We start from the raw sequence: 13,945 nt of genomic DNA on the forward strand, positions 1-13,945 counted from the left end.
TGCGCAGTTTCTTACTGCGCATTTTCTCACGTAACTAGAGTGCAGCAGAGTGGCGCAGTGGAAGCGTGCTGGGCCCATAACCCAGAGGTCCGTGGATTGAAACCACGCTCTGCTAATTTATTATTCTTTTGCACTAGTGCGTACTTTCTTACTGCACATTTTTTCATGTAATTAGAGTGCAGCAGAGTGGCGCAGTGGAAGCGTGCTGGGTCATAACCCAGAGATTCGTGGATCGAAACCACGCCCTGCTAACTTTATTTTCATTTGCAATAGTGTGCACTTTCTTACTGCCCATTTTTTCACGTAACTAGAGTGCAGCAGAGGGGCGCAGTGTAAGCGTGCTTGGCCCATCACCCAGAGGTCCGTGGATCGAAACCACGCTCTGCTAATTTTATATTCTTTTTGCATTAGTGGGCACTTTCTTACTGCAAATTTCCCACCTGACTATAATGCGGCAGAGTGGCGCAGTGGAAGCGTGCTGCGGCCATAACCCAGGTGTCCGTGGATCGAAACCACGCTCTGCTAATTTTATTTTGTTTTGCATAAGCGCACAGTTTCTTACTGCACATTTTCTCAACGAACTAGAATACAGCAGAAGGGCGCAGTGGAAGCGTGCTGGGCCCATAACCCAGTTGTCCGTGGATTGAAACTACGCTCTGCTAATTTTATTTTCTGTTGCATAAGTGCGCAGTTTCTTACTGCGCATTTCTTCACGTAACTAGAGTGCAGCAGAGTTGCGCAGTGGAAGCGTGCTGGGCCCATAACCCAGAGGTCCGTGGATCGAAGCCAGGCTCTGCTAATTTATTATTCTTTCGCACAGTGCGTACTTTCTTACTGCACATTTTTCCACGGAATTAGAGTGCAGCAGAGTGGCGCAGTGGAAGCGTGCTGGGTCATAACCCAGAGGTTCGTGGATTGAAACCACGCCCTGCTAACTTTATTTTCATTTGCAATAGTGTGCACTTTCTTACTGCCCATTTTTTTACGTAACTAGAGTGCAGCAGAGGGGCGCAGTGTAAGCGTGCTTGGCCCATCACCCAGAGGTCCGTGGATCGAAACCACGCTCTGCTAATTTTATATTCTTTTTGCATTAGTGGGCACTTTCTTACTGCAAAATTTCCCACCTGACTATAATGCAGCAGAGTGGCCCAGTGGAAGCGTGCTGGGGCCATAACCCATGTGTCCGTGAATCGAAACCACGCTCTGCTAATTTTATTTTCTTTTGCATAAGTGCGCAGTTTCCTACTGCACATTTTCTCACGTAACTTGAGTGCAGCAGAGTGGCGCAGTGGAAGCGTGCTGGGCCCATAACCCAGAGGTCCGTGGATCGAAACCACGCTTTGCGATTTGTACAATTTTTTGCATTAGTACGCAGTTTCTTACTGCACATTCTCTCACGTAACTAGAGTGCAGCAGAGTGGCGCAGTGGAAGCGTGCTGGGCCCATAACCCAGAGGTCCGTGGATCGAAAGCACGCTCTGCTAATTTGATATTCTTTTTGCATTACTGCACAATTTCTTACTGCAAAATTCCCACATGAGTAGAATGCAGCAGAGTGGCGCAGTGGAAGCGTGCTGGGGCCATAACCCTTGTGTCCGTGGATCGAAACCACGCTCTGCTAATTTTATTTTCTTTTGCATAAGTGCGCAGTTTCCTACTGCACATTTTCTCAAGTAACTTGAGTGCAGAAGAGCGGCACAGTAGAAGCGTGCTGGGCCCATAACCCAGAGGTCCATGGATCGAAACCACGCTCTGCGATTTGTACAATTTTTTGCATTAGTGCGCAGTTTCTTACTGCACATTTTCTCACGTAACTATAGTGCAGCAGAGTGGCGCAGTGGAAGCGTGATGAGCCCGTAACCCAGAGGTCCGTGGATCGAAACCACGCTCTGCTAATTTTATTTTCCTTTGTATTAGTTCGTACTTTCTTACTGCACACTTTCCCTCGTAACTAGAGTGCAGCAGATTGGCGTGGTGGAAGCATGCTGGGCCCATAATCCAGAGGTCCGTGGATTGAAACCACGCTCTGCTAATTTATTACTATTTTGCATTAGTGCGTACTTTCTTACTGCACATTTTTTCACGTATGTAGAGTGCAGCAGAGTGGCGCAGTGAAAGCGTGCTGGGCCCATAACGCAGAGGTCCGTGGATCGAAACCACGCTCTGCTAATTCTACTTTCCTTTGCATTAGTGCGCATATTTTTACTGCCATTTCCCCACATAACTACAAAGCAGTAGAGTGGCGTAGTGGGAGTTTACTGAGGCCATATCCCAGCGGTCCATGGATCAAAACCACGCTCTGCTAATTATATATTCTTTTGCATTAGTGCGCATTTTCTTACTGCACATTTTCCCACATAACTATAGTGCAGCAGAGTGGCGCAGTGGAAGCGTGCTGAGCCCGTAACCCAGAGGTTCGTGGATCGAAACCACGCCCTGGTAACTTTATTTTCATTTGAAATTGTGAGCACTTTCTTACTGCCCCTTTTTTCACGTAACTAGAGTGCAGCAGAGGGGCGCAGTGGAAGCGTGCTTGGCCCATAACCCAGAGATCCGTGGATGGAAACCACGCTCTGCTAATTTGATATTCTTTTTGCATTAGTGCGCACTCTCTTACTGCAAATTTCTCACATGACTAGAATGCAGCAGAGAGGCACAGTGGAAGCGTGCTGGGGCCATAACCCTGCTGTCCGTGGGTCGAAACCACGCTCTGCTAATTTTATTTCCTTTGGCATAAGATGCAGTTTCTTACTGCACGTTTTCTCATGTAACTAGGGTGCAGCAGAGTGGCGCAGTGGAAGCGTGCTGGGCCCATAACCCAGAGGTCCGTGGATCGAAACCACGCTCTGCTAATTTTATTTTCTTTTGCATGAGTCCGAACTTTCTTACTGCACATTTTTCCACGTAACTAGAGTGACAGAGTGGCGCAGTGGAAGCGTGCTGGGTCTTAACCCAGAGGTTCGTGGATCAAAACCACACACTGCTAACTTTATTTTCGTTTGCAATAGTGTGCACTTTCTTAGTGACGTTTTCCCACGTAATTAAAGTGAGGCAGAGTGGCGCAGTGAAGGCGTGCTGGGCCCATAACCCAGAGGTCCGTTGATCGAAACCACGCGCTGCTAATTTTATATTCTTGTATTAGTGCGCAGTTTCTTACTGCCCATTTTTTCACGTAACTAGAGTGCAGCAGAGTGGCGCCGTGGAAGCGTGCTGGGCCCATAACCCAGAGGTCCGTGGATTGAAAACACGCTCTGCTAATTGTATAATTTTTTGCATTGGTGCGCACTTTCTGACTGCACATTTTCCCACGTAACTAAAATGCAGCAGAGTGCCGCGGTGTAAGCGTTCTCGGCCCATAACCCAGAGGTCCGTGGATTGAAAACACGCTCCTAGAGCTTTATTTTCTTTTGCAGTAGTGCGCACTTTCCTACTGCACTTTTTCCCACGTAACTAGAGTGCAGCAGAGTGGCGCAGTGGAGGCGTGCTGGGCCCATAACCCAGAGGTCCGTGGATCGAAACCATGCTCTGCTAATTTGATATTCTTTTTGCATTACTGCGCACTTTCTTACTGCCCATTTTCTCGCATTACTACAGTGCAGCAGAGTGGCGCAGTGGAAGCGTGATGAGCCCGTAACCCAGAGGTCCGTGGATCGAAACCACGCTCTGCTAATTTTATTTTCCTTTGTATTAGTTCGTACTTTCTTACTGCACACTTTCTCACGTAACTAGAGTGCAGCAGAGTGGCGCAGTGGACACGTGCTGGGCCCATAACCCAGAGGTCTGTAGATCGAAACCACGCTCTGCTAATTGTATGAATTTTTGCATTAGTGCGCACTTTCTCACTGCACATTTTCTCACGTAACTAGAGTGACGCAGAGTGGCGCAGTGGAAGCGTGCTGGGCCCATAACCCAGAGGTCCGTGGATCGAAACCACGCTCGGCTAACTTCATTTTCTTTTGCATTAGTGCGCAAATTCTTACTGCACATTATTCCACGTAGCTAATATGCAGCAGAGTGGAGCAGTGGAAGCGTGCTGGGCTCATAACCTAGAGGCCCGTTGATCGAAACCACGCTCTGCTAATTTTATATCCTTTGGATTATTGCGCAGGTTCTTACTGCACATTTTCTCACGTATCTAGAGTGCAGCATAGTGGCGCAGTGGAAGCGTGCTGGGCCCATAACCCAGGGGTCCGTGGATTGAAACCATGCTTTGGTAATTTTATATTTTTGTGCATTAGTCCACACTTTCTTACGGCACATTTTCTCACCGAACTAGAATACAGCAGAAGGGCGCAGTGGAAGTATGCTGGGCCCATAACCCAGGTGTCCGTTGATCGAAACCACGCTCTGCTAATTTTATTTTGTTTTGCATAAGTGCGCAGTCTCTTACTGCAGATTTTCTCACGTAGCTAGAGTGCAGCAGAGTGGCACAGTGGAAGCGTGCTGAGCCCATAACCCAGAGGTCCGTGAATTGAAAACACGCTCCTAGAGCTTTATTTTTTTTTGGCAGTAGTGCGCACTTTCCTACTGCACGTTTTCCCACGTAACTAGAGTGCAGCAGAGTGGCGCAGTGGAGGCGTGCTGGGCCCATAACCCAGAGGTCTGTGAATCGAAACCACGCTCTGCTAATTTGATATTCTTTTTGCATTACTGCGCACTTTCTTACTCCAAATTTTCCACATGACTAGAATGCAGCCGAGTAGCGCAGTGAAAGCTTGATGGGCCCATAACGCAGAGGTCCGTGGATCGACACCACGCTCTGCTAATTCTATTTTCTTTTGCATTAGTGCGCACATTCTTACTGCCCATTACCCCACAAAACTACAAAACAGTAGAGTGGCGTAGTGGGAGTTTGCTGAGGCCATATCCCAGCGGTCAATGGATCAAAACCACGCTCTGCTAATTATATATATTTTTTGCATTAGTGCGCACTTTCTTACTGCACATTTTCCCACATAACTATAGTGCAGCAGAGTGGCGGAGTGGAAGCGTGCTGAGCCCGTAACTCAGAGGTCCGTGGATAGAAACCACGCTCTGCTAATTTTATTTTCCTTTGCATTAGTGCGTACTTCGTCACTGATCATTTTCCCACGTAACTAGAGTGCAGCAGAGTGGCGTGTTGGAAGCGTGCTGGGGCCATAACCCAGATATCCGTATATCGGAATCTCGCTCTGCTAATTTTATTATCTCTTGCAATAATGCGTACGTTCTTACTGCAGAATTTTCCACGTAGCTAATATGCAGCAGAGTGGCGCAGTGGAAGCGTGCTGGGCCCATAACCCAGAGGTCCGTGGATTGAAACCACACTTTGCTTATTTTATATTCTTGTGCATTTGTGCTCACTTTCTTACAGCACATTTTCTCAACGAACTAGAATACAGCAGAAGGGTGCAGTGCGAGCGTGCTGGGCCCATAACCCAGGTGTCCGTGGATCAAAACCATGCTCTGCTAATTTTATTTTCTTTTGCATAAGTGCGCAGTTTCTTACTGCACAATTTCTACGTAGCTCGAGTGCAGTAGAGTGGCGCAGTGGAAGCGTGCTGGGCCCATAACCCAGAGGTCCGTGGATCGAAACCACGCTCTGCTAATTTATTATTCTTTTGCATTAGTGCGTACTTTTTTACTGCACATTTTCTCACGTAACTAGAGTGCAGCAGAGTGGCGCAGTGGAGGTGTGCTGGGCCCATAAGCCAGAGGTCCGTTGATCGAAACCACGCGCTGCTAATTTTATATCCTAGTATTAGTGCGCACTTTCTTACTGCAAATTTCCCACATGACTAGAATGCAGCAGAGTGGCGCAGTGGAAGCGTGCTGGGGCCATAACCCAGGTGTCCGTGGATCGAAACCACGCTCTGCTAATTTTATTTTCTTTTGCATAAGTGCGCAGTTTCTTACTGCACATTTATCACGTATCTTGAGTGCAGTAGAGTGGTGCAGTGGAAGCGTGCTGGGCCCATAACCAAGAGGTCCGTGGATAGAACCACGCTCTGCTAATTTTATTTTCTTTTGCATAAGTGCGCATTTTCTTACTGCACATTTTCTCACGTAACTTGAGTGCAGTATAGTGGCGCAGTGGAAGCGTACTGGGCCCATCACCCAGAGGTCCGTGGATCGAAACCACGCTCTGCTAATTTTATTTTCTTTTGGATAAGTGCGCAGTTTCTTACTGCACATTTTCTAACGTAACTAGAGTGCAGCAGAGTGGCGCAGTGGAAGCGTGCTGGGCTCATAACCCAGAAATTCGTAGATCGAAACCACGCTCTGCTAACTGTATGATTTTTTGCTTTAGTGCGCAGTTTCTCACTGCACATTTTCTCACGTAACTAGAGTGCAGCAGAGTGGCGCAGTGGAAGCGTGCTGGGCCCATAACCCAGGGGTCCGTGGATTGAAACCATGCTTTGGTAATTTTATATTTTTGTGCATTAGTCCACACTTTCTTACGGCACATTTTCTCACCGAACTAGAATACAGCAGAAGGGCGCAGTGGAAGTATGCTGGGCCCATAACCCAGGTGTCCGTTGATCGAAACCACGCTCTGCTAATTTTATTTTGTTTTGCATAAGTGCGCAGTCTCTTACTGCAGATTTTCTCACGTAGCTAGAGTGCAGCAGAGTGGCACAGTGGAAGCGTGCTGAGCCCATAACCCAGAGGTCCGTGAATTGAAAACACGCTCCTAGAGCTTTATTTTTTTTGGCAGTAGTGCGCACTTTCCTACTGCACGTTTTCCCACGTAACTAGAGTGCAGCAGAGTGGCGCAGTGGAGGCGTGCTGGGCCCATAACCCAGAGGTCCGTGAATCGAAACCACGCTCTGCTAATTTGATATTCTTTTTGCATTACTGCGCACTTTCTTACTCCAAATTTTCCACATGACTAGAATGCAGCCGAGTAGCGCAGAAAAGCTTGCTGGGCCCATAACGCAGAGGTCCGTGGATCGACACCACGCTCTGCTAATTCTATTTTCTTTTGCATTAGTGCGCACATTCTTACTGCCCATTACCCCACAAAACTACAAAACAGTAGAGTGGCGTAGTGGGAGTTTGCTGAGGCCATATCCCAGCGGTCAATGGATCAAAACCACGCTCTGCTAATTATATATTTTTTTGCATTAGTGCGCACTTTCTTACTGCACAATTTTCCCACATAACTATAGTGCAGCAGAGTGGCGGAGTGGAAGCGTGCTGAGCCCGTAACTCAGAGGTCCGTGGATAGAAACCACGCTCTGCTAATTTTATTTTCCTTTGCATTAGTTCGTACTTTCTTACTGCACATTTTCCCTCGTAACTACAGTGCAGCAGAGTGGCGCAGTGGAAAGGTGCTGGGCTCATAACTCAGAGGTCCGTGGATAGAAACCACGCTCTGCTAATTTTATTTTCTTTTGCATTAGTGCGTACTTCATCACTGCACATTTTCCCACGTAACTAGAGTGCAGCAGAGTGGCGTGTTGGAAGCGTGCTGGGGCCATAACCCAGATATCCGTATATCGGAATCTCGCTCTGCTAATTTTATTATCTCTTGCAATAATGCGTACGTTCTTACTGCAGAATTTTCCACGTAGCTAATATGCAGCAGAGTGGCGCAGTGGAAGCGTGCTGGGCCCATAACCCAGAGGTCCGTGGATTGAAACCACACTTTGCTTATTTTATATTCTTGTGCATTTGTGCTCACTTTCTTACAGCACATTTTCTCAACGAACTAGAATACAGCAGAAGGGTGCAGTGCGAGCGTGCTGGGCCCATAACCCTGGTGTCCGTGGATCAAAACCATGCTCTGCTATATTTATTTTCTTTTGCATAAGTGCGCAGTTTCTTACTGCACAATTTCTACGTAGCTCGAGTGCAGTAGAGTGGCGCAGTGGAAGCGTGCTGGGCCCATAACCCAGAGGGCCGTGGATCGAAACCACGCTCTGCTAATTTATTATTCTTTTGCATTAGTGCGTACTTTTTTACTGCACATTTTCTCACGTAACTAGAATGCAGCAGAGTGGCGCAGTGGAAGCGTGCTGGGGCCATAACCCAGGTGTCCGTGGATCGAAACCACGCTCTGCTAATTTTATTTTCTTTTGCATAAGTGCGCAGTTTTTACTGCACATTTATCACGTATCTTGAGTGCAGTAGAGTGGTGCAGTGGAAGCGTGCTGGGCCCATAACCAAGAGGTCCGTGGATAGAACCACGCTCTGCTAATTTTATTTTCTTTTGCATAAGTGCGCAGTTTCTTACTGCACATTTTCTCACGTAACTTGAGTGCAGTAGAGTGGCGCAGTGGAAGCGTACTGGGCCCATCACCCAGAGGTCCGTGGATCGAAACCACGCTCTGCTAATTTTATTTTCTTTTGGATAAGTGCGCAGTTTCTTACTGCACATTTTCTAACGTAACTAGAGTGCAGCAGAGTGGCGCAGTGGAAGCGTGCTGGGCTCATAACCCAGAAATTCGTAGATCGAAACCACGCTCTGCTAATTGTATGATTTTTTGCTTTAGTGCGCAGTTTCTCACTGCACATTTTCTCACGTAACTAGAGTGCAGCAGAGTGGCGCAGTGGAAGCGTGCTGGGCCCATAACCCAAAGGTCCGTGGATCTAAACCACGCTCTGCTAATTTTAGTTTCTTTTGCATTAGTGCACACTTTCTTACTGCACAATTTTTACGTAGCTAATATGCAGCAGAGTGGAGCAGTGGAAGGGTGCTGGGCCCATAACCCAGAAGTCCGTTGATCGAAACCACGCTCTGCTAATTTTATATCCTTTGGATTATTGCGCAGGTTCTTACTGCACATTTTCTCACGTATCTAGAGTGCAGCATAGTGGCGCAGTGGAAGCGTGCTGGGCCCATAACCCAGGGGTCCGTGGATTGAAACCATGCTCTGCTAATTTTATTTTCTTTTGCATAAGTGCGCAGTTTCTTACTGCACATTTTCTACGTAGCTAATATGCAGCAGAGTGGAGTAGTGGAAGCGTGCTGGGCTCATAACCCAGAGGCCCGTTGATCGAAACCACGCTCTGCTAATTTTATATCCTTTGGATTATTGCGCAGGTTCTTACTGCACATTTTCTCACGTATCTAGAGTGCAGCATAGTGGCGCAGTGGAAGCGTGCTGGGCCCATAACCCAGGGGTCCGTGGATTGAAACCATGCTTTGTTAATTTTATATTTTTGTGCATTAGTCCACACTTTCTTACGGCACATTTTCTCACCGAACTAGAATACAGCAGAAGGGCGCAGTGAAAGTATGCTGGGCCCATAACCCAGGTGTCCGTGGATCGAAACGACGCTCTGCTAATTTTATTTTGTTTTGCATAAGTGCGCAGTCTCTTACTGCAGATTTTCTCACGTAGCTAGAGTGCAGCAGAGTGGCACAGTGGAAGCGTGCTGAGCCCATAACCCAGAGGTCCGTGAATTGAAAACACGCTCCTAGAGCTTTATTTTTTTTTTGGCAGTAGTGCGCACTTTCCTACTGCACGTTTTCCCACGTAACTAGAGTGCAGCAGAGTGGCGCAGTGGAGGCGTGCTGGGCCCATTACCCAGAGGTCCGTGGATCGAAAACACGCTCCTAGAGCTCTATTTTTTTGGCAGTAGTGCACACTTTCCTACTGCACGTTTTCCACGTAACTAGAGTGCAGCAGAGTGGCGCAGTGGAGGCGTGCTGGGCCCATAACCCAGAGGTCCGTGAATCAAAACCACGCTCTGCTAATTTGATATTCTTTTTGCATTACTGCGCACTTTCTTACTCCAAATTTTCCACATGACTAGAATGCAGCCGAGTAGCGCAGTGAAAGCTTGCTGGGCCCATAACGCAGAGGTCCGTGGATCGACACCACGCTCTGCTAATTCTATTTTCTTTTGCATTACTGCGCACATTCTTACTGCCCATTACCCCACAAAACTACAAAACAGTAGAGTGGCGTAGTGGGAGTTTGCTGAGGCCATATCCCAGCGGTCCATGGATCAAAACAACGCTCTGCTAATTATATATTTTTTTGCATTAGTGCGCACTTTCTTACTGCACATTTTCCCACATAACTATAGTGCAGCAGAGTGGCGGAGTGGAAGCGTGCTGAGCCCGTAACCCAGAGGTCCGTGGATCGAAACCACACTCTGCTAACTTTATTTTCCTTTGCATTAGTTCGTACTTTCTTACTGCACATTTTCCCTCGTAACTACAGTGCAGCAGAGTGGCGCAGTGGAAAGCTGCTGGGCTCATAACTCAGAGGTCCGTGGATAGAAACCACGCTCTGCTAATTTTATTTTCTTTTGCATTAGTGCGTACTTCCTCACTGCACATTTTCCCACGTAGTTAGAGTGCAGCAGAGTGGCGTGTTGGTAGCGTGCTGGGGCCATAACCCAGATATCCGTATATCGGAATCTCGCTCTGCTAATTTTATTATCTCTTGCAATAATGCGTACGTTCTTACTGCACAATTTTCCACGTAGCTAATATGCAGCAGAGTGGCGCAGTGGAAGCGTGCTGGGCCCTTAACCCAGAGGTCCGTGGATTGAAACCACACTTTGCTAATTTTATATTCTTGTGCATTTGTGCTCACTTTCTTACAGCACATTTTCTCAACGAACTAGAATACAGCAGAAGGGTGCAGTGCGAGCGTGCTGGGCCCATAACCCAGGTGTCCATGGCTCAAAACCATGCTCTGCTAATTTTATTTTCTTTTGCATAAGTGCGCAGTTTCTTACTGCACAATTTCTACGTAGCTCGAGTGCAGTAGAGTGGCGCAGTGGAAGCGTGCTGGGCCCATAACCCAGAGGTCCGTGGATCGAAACCACGCTCTGCTAATTTTATTTTCCTTTGTATTAGTTCGTACTTTCTTACTGCACACTTTCTCACGTAACTAGAGTGCAGCAGAGTGGCGCAGTGGACACGTGCTGGGCCCATAACCCAGAGGTCTGTAGATCGAAACCACGCTCTGCTAATTGTATGAATTTTTGCATTAGTGCGCACTTTCTCACTGCACATTTTCTCACGTAACTAGAGTGACGCAGAGTGGCGCAGTGGAAGCGTGCTGGGCCCATAACCCAGAGGTCCGTGGATCGAAACCACGCTCGGCTAACTTCATTTTCTTTTGCATTAGTGCGCAAATTCTTACTGCACATTTTTCCACGTAGCTAATATGCAGCAGAGTGGAGCAGTGGAAGCGTGCTGGGCTCATAACCTAGAGGCCCGTTGATCGAAACCACGCTCTGCTAATTTTATATCCTTTGGATTATTGCGCAGGTTCTTACTGCACATTTTCTCACGTATCTAGAGTGCAGCATAGTGGCGCAGTGGAAGCGTGCTGGGCCCATAACCCAGGGGTCCGTGGATTGAAACCATGCCTTGGTAATTTTATATTTTTGTGCATTAGTCCACACTTTCTTACGGCACATTTTCTCACCGAACTAGAATACAGCAGAAGGGCGCAGTGGAAGTATGCTGGGCCCATAACCCAGGTGTCCGTTGATCGAAACCACGCTCTGCTAATTTTATTTTGTTTTGCATAAGTGCGCAGTCTCTTACTGCAGATTTTCTCACGTAGCTAGAGTGCAGCAGAGTGGCACAGTGGAAGCGTGCTGAGCCCATAACCCAGAGGTCCGTGAATTGAAAACACGCTCCTAGAGCTTTATTTTTTTTTGGCAGTAGTGCGCACTTTCCTACTGCACGTTTTCCCACGTAACTAGAGTGCAGCAGAGTGGCGCAGTGGAGGCGTGCTGGGCCCATAACCCAGAGGTCTGTGAATCGAAACCACGCTCTGCTAATTTGATATTCTTTTTGCATTACTGCGCACTTTCTTACTCCAAATTTTCCACATGACTAGAATGCAGCCGAGTAGCGCAGTGAAAGCTTGATGGGCCCATAACGCAGAGGTCCGTGGATCGACACCACGCTCTGCTAATTCTATTTTCTTTTGCATTAGTGCGCACATTCTTACTGCCCATTACCCCACAAAACTACAAAACAGTAGAGTGGCGTAGTGGGAGTTTGCTGAGGCCATATCCCAGCGGTCAATGGATCAAAACCACGCTCTGCTAATTATATATATTTTTTGCATTAGTGCGCACTTTCTTACTGCACATTTTCCCACATAACTATAGTGCAGCAGAGTGGCGGAGTGGAAGCGTGCTGAGCCCGTAACTCAGAGGTCCGTGGATAGAAACCACGCTCTGCTAATTTTATTTTCCTTTGCATTAGTGCGTACTTCGTCACTGATCATTTTCCCACGTAACTAGAGTGCAGCAGAGTGGCGTGTTGGAAGCGTGCTGGGGCCATAACCCAGATATCCGTATATCGGAATCTCGCTCTGCTAATTTTATTATCTCTTGCAATAATGCGTACGTTCTTACTGCAGAATTTTCCACGTAGCTAATATGCAGCAGAGTGGCGCAGTGGAAGCGTGCTGGGCCCATAACCCAGAGGTCCGTGGATTGAAACCACACTTTGCTTATTTTATATTCTTGTGCATTTGTGCTCACTTTCTTACAGCACATTTTCTCAACGAACTAGAATACAGCAGAAGGGTGCAGTGCGAGCGTGCTGGGCCCATAACCCAGGTGTCCGTGGATCAAAACCATGCTCTGCTAATTTTATTTTCTTTTGCATAAGTGCGCAGTTTCTTACTGCACAATTTCTACGTAGCTCGAGTGCAGTAGAGTGGCGCAGTGGAAGCGTGCTGGGCCCATAACCCAGAGGTCCGTGGATCGAAACCACGCTCTGCTAATTTATTATTCTTTTGCATTAGTGCGTACTTTTTTACTGCACATTTTCTCACGTAACTAGAGTGCAGCAGAGTGGCGCAGTGGAGGTGTGCTGGGCCCATAAGCCAGAGGTCCGTTGATCGAAACCACGCGCTGCTAATTTTATATCCTAGTATTAGTGCGCACTTTCTTACTGCAAATTTCCCACATGACTAGAATGCAGCAGAGTGGCGCAGTGGAAGCGTGCTGGGGCCATAACCCCGGTGTCCGTGGATCGAAACCACGCTCTGCTAATTTTATTTTTTTTTTGCATAAGTGCGCAGTTTCTTACTGCACATTTATCACGTATCTTGAGTGCAGTAGAGTGGTGCAGTGGAAGCGTGCTGGGCCCATAACCAAGAGGTCCGTGGATAGAACCACGCTCTGCTAATTTTATTTTCTTTTGCATAAGTGCGCAGTTTCTTACTGCACATTTTCTCACGTAACTTGAGTGCAGTAGAGTGGCGCAGTGGAAGCGTACTGGGCCCATCACCCAGAGGTCCGTGGATCGAAACCACGCTCTGCTAATTTTATTTTCTTTTGGATAAGTGCGCAGTTTCTTACTGCACATTTTCTAACGTAACTAGAGTGCAGCAGAGTGGCGCAGTGGAAGCGTGCTGGGCTCATAACCCAGAAATTCGTAGATCGAAACCACGCTCTGCTAACTGTATGATTTTTTGCTTTAGTGCGCAGTTTCTCACTGCACATTTTCTCACGTAACTAGAGTGCAGCAGAGTGGCGCAGTGGAAGCGTGCTGGGCCCATAACCCAGGGGTCCGTGGATTGAAACCATGCTTTGGTAATTTTATATTTTTGTGCATTAGTCCACACTTTCTTACGGCACATTTTCTCACCGAACTAGAATACAGCAGAAGGGCGCAGTGGAAGTATGCTGGGCCCATAACCCAGGTGTCCGTTGATCGAAACCACGCTCTGCTAATTTTATTTTGTTTTGCATAAGTGCGCAGTCTCTTACTGCAGATTTTCTCACGTAGCTAGAGTGCAGCAGAGTGGCACAGTGGAAGCGTGCTGAGCCCATAACCCAGAGGTCCGTGAATTGAAAACACGCTCCTAGAGCTTTATTTTTTTTTGGCAGTAGTGCGCACTTTCCTACTGCACGTTTTCCCACGTAACTAGAGTGCAGCAGAGTGGCGCAGTGGAGGCGTGCTGGGCCCATAACCCAGAGGTCCGTGAATCGAAACCACGCTCTGCTAATTTGATATTCTTTTTGCA

The sequence above is a fragment of the Rhipicephalus microplus genome, chromosome 5 (assembly GCF_043290135.1).
Source record: "Rhipicephalus microplus isolate Deutch F79 chromosome 5, USDA_Rmic, whole genome shotgun sequence".
Classification (NCBI taxonomy): Eukaryota; Metazoa; Arthropoda; class Arachnida; order Ixodida; family Ixodidae; genus Rhipicephalus; species Rhipicephalus microplus.